The sequence below is a fragment of the Morone saxatilis genome, unplaced genomic scaffold (assembly GCF_004916995.1).
Source record: "Morone saxatilis isolate NCDOM2014 unplaced genomic scaffold, NCSU_SB_2.0 Contig9, whole genome shotgun sequence".
In the NCBI taxonomy this organism is placed as follows: domain Eukaryota; kingdom Metazoa; phylum Chordata; class Actinopteri; family Moronidae; genus Morone; species Morone saxatilis.
In genome coordinates, this window is record NW_023340268.1 from 22,427,423 (window position 1) to 22,433,357 (window position 5,935).

Below are 5,935 nucleotides of genomic sequence, written 5' to 3' on the forward strand. Positions count from 1 at the left end.
CCGACGAGGTTCACTGGGCACTGGATCCTATAAGACAGACCCTAAGGCGTCACTGTTGACTCAAGTTGACTGCTGATAAGGTTAAACTGCTTGGTTCTGATAGAAACGATTCAGAAACATACACTGCCTTATAGTTGTTGCATGTGAGCTGGTAGTGCCGGACCAGTTTAGTTTGGTCCAGCGTGGGTTCAACTTTCCTTATATATAGGCTGGCTATAATTTATAATTCTAAGTTTTCGGATTGCTCTGGATTGGCTGGGCTGAGTGTTACCACGTCTCCTGATGGGCTGCCTGAGTGAGACACGCCTTCAGTATTTGGCTGCTGAGAGGCGAGCGCGCGCGAGGCGGGTAAGGAGTGTGACACACTACCTTGAATTGTCTGATGGGCTGATCGCTGTTGCACAGCTGTGGAAGGAAGCCCTGCTATATTTCCGTGTTACGAGGGCTCATGAGTTATTGGCTGGTGCATTAATATGTTTTCTCAGGACGCTCTCGGATGGCTTGCGCGTTTTTCATCGATCTGTTGATCAGCCTGTGCTCCTGGTCACTGATTGGCCTGCTGAGGGATTACACATGTGCTCAACTGATTGGACTGACTACATGATGTGTTTCACGCCTTTCTACCTGAGTTGTACAGCTGTCTGTATACTTGTCAAAGGTCTCTACCGATTGGCTCGCTTTTAACTCAGAGATATTGAGAAAGACTCGTCTGTCCTTCCTTACCTATATTAGCACTCGAGAGCCGAGTGTTACACTACGTCCTTTCCTTTTCTGATTGTGTCTTGACGCTGTGCGTGTATGTACCGCTCTTCTGCATAATGTTTGTGTCTCTGCGCTGCAGCTGTCAGCAATGCAGTCTCAGCAGGTTCTGTAAGCGTTGAGGCCTGCCTGCGCGCTCTTCTGTCTCCGTACCTGACGCCCTGCTTTATCGCTCATGGTGCGTCATGAAGTGGTCTTACTATCAGTTCCTCTGCTCCTTTATACTCTAGTAGAGCTGCACTGAGGTGAAGGCACATCCTATCTATATGATTTGGGAATTTCTGCTGAAGTGTTACTATGCCTTGCGCCTGATTGACCAGGGCTGCTTCGTGAACTAGAAGCACGGACCGCACCACGATATATCGTGTTGTTACATGGCCTCACTCTTTCGATTAGGCGTCAGAGCCCGCCGATGTGTGACGCGCTCGCTGCACCGCCGTTACCTTACCCCGTGGCTTTATATAGCTGCGCCCTGATCTGTCACCAGCAAGCCGTCAAGCTCTTTGGCTAGGCGTAGGTGGGTACTAGACAACGCGCTACCTGAAGAATATATAGGAACGTCGGACACGGCCATCGATGACACCGCCCCTCAACCCGTTCAGTTCTATCACTAATAAATTTTGTCGCCCACTCGAGGGCGAACGTGTACACCCGCCAGAGACACTCCTGACAGTATGCGTGGCTTGAGTTAGGCTCTTTACCATGTCTCAGTTATCTGAGAAATTGGGCAGGTTAGCGAAATCAAGGCTGTGCACCAACTAACCTCAACTTGATCTCTCTGGCCAAGGACGTCGGCGCGCTGGATAGGCAGAGACACTCTTATATTTTAGGACTAGCGTCGTTAAGGGCGAGACAGAGGCTCATAAACCGTAAATGTGAAATATAGGCGGATAGTTCTATGAAACTGGGAGTGTTAGGAAGGCCTACTTATTGGGCTGGTAAGTTACACGGCTCTGATTGGCGGTGACTGTTACACGCCTCCTGGGTAATGACAAACCCGATTACGCCAATCTGAGTCACTAAAAATTATGTGGGAGTCGTGGTAATTATGAAAAACAACACCGGACACGCACTTGACGCTTGTTTTCCGGAAGTGCCCCTGTCACCATATGTGACCAGTCTCTCTGCGGATGTTGGACCTGTGTATACGCCTGAGTGTTTCACGCCTCCTGATTGCTGCTGACTGTCAAAAATCTCCTGATTGGCTTTCTGAGTGTGACACGCCTCCTTATTGGCTGTCATTCACCGCTGCTGTTGAGGTCTGGGTCAGCGGAGACGTGAGTTTGCATCTGGGGCTCCATCCTGCATGGGCAGCCTGTGGTCAGCCGTTGTTGTATATTTGGGTGAGAGACAACGCTCTCTCGGGATTTTGGTCTGTGTTCAGGGAACGATCCGGGCAAATCGGCTACTCTCCTGATTGTAGATCTTGGCACTGACCGCGTACTCATCGCTCCTTATTGGCTCGCTCGCAGGAAGTGCTTTACTATCGATCCTCAGGCGTTGATTATGCCTGTAACTGGACCGATGAGACATCTGCCTCGTGGTAGGGGTTGGCCCAGGATGAGCCTGAGGTCGCTTTACTTCACTCTCCCTCCTGACTGGCTCTGGCTATGTGTAGTATCGCTGAACATCACCTCTCGCACCGACTTGGCTGACTGCTCAAAGAGACCCCACTGAAATGTGACTGTGTCTCTCGGCCTGGCCTGACCTGCCTAGGGACCGACGCACTACGCTAATGGTCTGTGCATAAAAATATTAAAAACTATGAGAGGCGAGCTCCCATATAGAACTGATATTTGGCTGCCTGTATGTGAAGAACATACGTCACTGTTTCCTATATATGGCTCTCAGTACTGCACCATCAAGTAGATAATTACACGAAGACCTAACACATGAAATTGGGCCTGGTTACTGAGCACAGGCTCCTGTCTCTAAAGCTGTTTTAGTGAATGAAGTTAATATCAGATTTATGTATATTGATTTTACTTTGTCTTACTGAGACCTGGTATGGTCCCACGAGGAGTATGTTAGTCTAAATGAATCTACCCGCCCCCCAGTCATATAATACTCATCACTCCCCCGAGGCACAGGCCCGAGGAGGTGGAGTAGCAGCGCATATATGATTCGAGCGTTTTAACGGACCTAAACCACAAACTAAATTATATTCATTGAAAGTTTTTTCTTACGTCTTTCTCATCGACTGGAAACACTGCAGCCAGTTCATTGTTGTAGTGATACCGCGCTCCTGACCGTACTCTGATTTTCATATCTGAAGTTAGAGCTCCGACCGATAAAGGATTTTTTTAAGGCCGATAGCCGGATACAAATATGGGTTTGGGATTTAAAAATGCTGAATAGTCTGATATATCGCCATACCGGTCATTGAACAAAAACACAATAACAAAAAAGAAGCGAAAGATTAGGAGTATTAATAGACTTGTAAGCTTCATAAAGAATACGGTAACTAATTGTATTACAAGATGAGCCATGGGCGGGAAAAATGTGAACGTGGCGCTGTTACACACTCACCTACAGCAATACACAGGCAGACACCTACATTGAATCTCAATACCTAGACAGCCAACAGGGCTGTAATACACCTCAAGGCAGGCCGGGTATCTCAGAACTCCAGCTTATGGTTCGTAAGAGCGCTCGCACAATCATACAGCAACCCCATATCTAATCATCTAGCCGCCCTTAAAGAGCAGCCGCTATCCCAGTAAAGTAAAGAGCAGCCTACAGCCAGCCAGACAGAGAACTAGTGTTCAACATATCCAATACCCAAAACCAATCCCACTAGTTCTCTTTAATACTCTTTACATTTGCAACGCAAATATAAAAGGAGCGTGTCTCACTCAGCAGCCAATACATTCGAAGTACTCTAACATTTAATAAAACACTCATTCGTTCTCACTACACACAACACTTAAAGAAGAGACCCAGTTCACCACTTTTCCTTCCTTCCATATCTTTTTAAGACTGTTCAAAAACAAATATTTTTCTTTTTTTATCAAGGGCCCTAGCTTACCAAAATTGTGATAACCATTATCACATAATTTGCCAAACCTTTAATATAATCAGCCCAACAACTTATATATGTGTTCCTGCTTTATGGAAGGAGGAAATCAGCACAACAACAACAATGGGCACATACTCAGTGCTGCTTTAAAAGGCCAAAGTTACATCCCCAAACAACAAACAACAACAAACAGCACAGAAAATGTGCCAAAACTGAGAGCTGTGGTGTCTAAGAGCTGAGAGGGAGACAACATTACACAGTGAGTCAGTAGGACCAGATGAGTCAGTAATATTTCTGGTTAAAATAATTGAGGGGTGAAATGGAAAGCTTCTCCTTGACCCAACCATCCAGCCTGGAAAGTGCTGAAACACTGAATACATCAGGGCTGCCACTCTGACTGTCTGTTTAGTTAATTTATGGTAACTGTAACCTATGATGTTTTTTCCTCTGCCCACTTCTTTGGCTTCTTTGACTGCAAGGAGCATCAGATTTATTTTGTTGGTTACTGATGTATCTCAGCCTTATCAGAGAAGTTTAGAGAAGCATAGAGGTTTGAACAGAAGTAGTGATGGGGATTTCAGCTCGTTTTTTTCCAGGCTGCTCATGGTTAATGTTTGGTCTGGACTAAATGGGACTTGCCAAAGAACAGGAAATCAGATACCGTTGGGCCCACATCCATACAGAGACCTGCTCCATCCTCAATAGCTGGACCATCTTCTGAGCCGACAGAGTGCACGTCAGATAAGAGGAGGCGGACTAGATGATGCTTAGTGCTCAAACACAGTCAAAGTGGATGGACACTGTGGACTCTTTTTATGTGAAGATGAAACTTTATTATCATCACTATCATGTGTATGTATATAAATACATGTACATTGATTTATTTAACTTATTTTATATATTACTTTAATATCAAATTAACTATCTTTTTTACGTATGTGGCATGAATGGACTGCAAACTTTCACTTAGACGTACAACCTTGTGCTACATTTGTCTACCTGCACAACATAATTTTCTGTTCCTGAGTATGAGCTGAAGTCTGGATATTTTTGTTTTCTTGTGGTAGTGGGAGGATGATAAGCTGTGTAACTTGACAAATGCTGTAATTACACCATTATGAACACAGGCCCAGGTTTCACTCAACCACAGGATGTCATTGCTGTGAGACAACAGTGTTAACAACTGAACTCCTGCAGCCTCCTCCTTCAAACATACACACAGCAGGTCTAATCGAACTATTAATACAAGATGATGATGTTCAAACAAATGTAGTCAGCTGAGGTCTGTTAATGTTATTGGTATGAGTTGGCCGAATAACAAAATATAACTTATTTGTCTGGTTTACATACTGGAGTCAGTGTTACTTCTTCTAAGACAAAGATTTTTTTAATGTTTGAAAAGAGAGAATGGACCGTGTCTATTTATTGTTCAAAATCAATTGTATTTTGTCTATTTTTCGGTTATATTAATTCAAATTCAATCTAAAACAACAGGTTACTGGCTAAGATAACCATGTATATTAGACTGTAATGTGCATGGAACAATGCAGTTATACATCACTTTTCTTTTTTTTTTTTTTTTTAAGTATATTTTTGGGGCTTTTATTGCCTTTATGATAGTAACAGCTGGATGACACGCAGCAAAGGGCCGAGGGCGGATCTCGACACCGGCACGCCCAACTTTTTTCTGTTGGATATCGCCATTATATATTGGCCATCCAGACCACTGAAAAACCCATGTGGGTTAACCACTCCTTATCACTTTTAAAAACCAAAAAAACCAAAAACAAAGAAACAACCTGTACGCTTCTGGTAACCACTGCATTTCTCTAACCTTCTGTTGTTTCTCTTTTGTTTCCCACAAGCTGCCAAGCTGTGTGCATCTTTCTTTCTCCCCTCTTCTCTGTCTTCTCCCTAGTTTTCTCCTGCTCCTCTCTTTTCACTCAAGCTTGTCTGTGCTGGACCATCAGCTGACCTGGGACATCTCTCTGTCTGTCTCCTGGCTGTTTGTGTATCTGGATCATCATTCTCCTGGAGATTCAGTCTCTCCTTTTCCTTCCCTAGTTTCTGTGACAGTGCTGTGCTGCCTCTCTGTTTGTGTAGTCTTTACTCTTTAATATATATGTTTAAATTAAGGACCACAGGACTAAATGACTA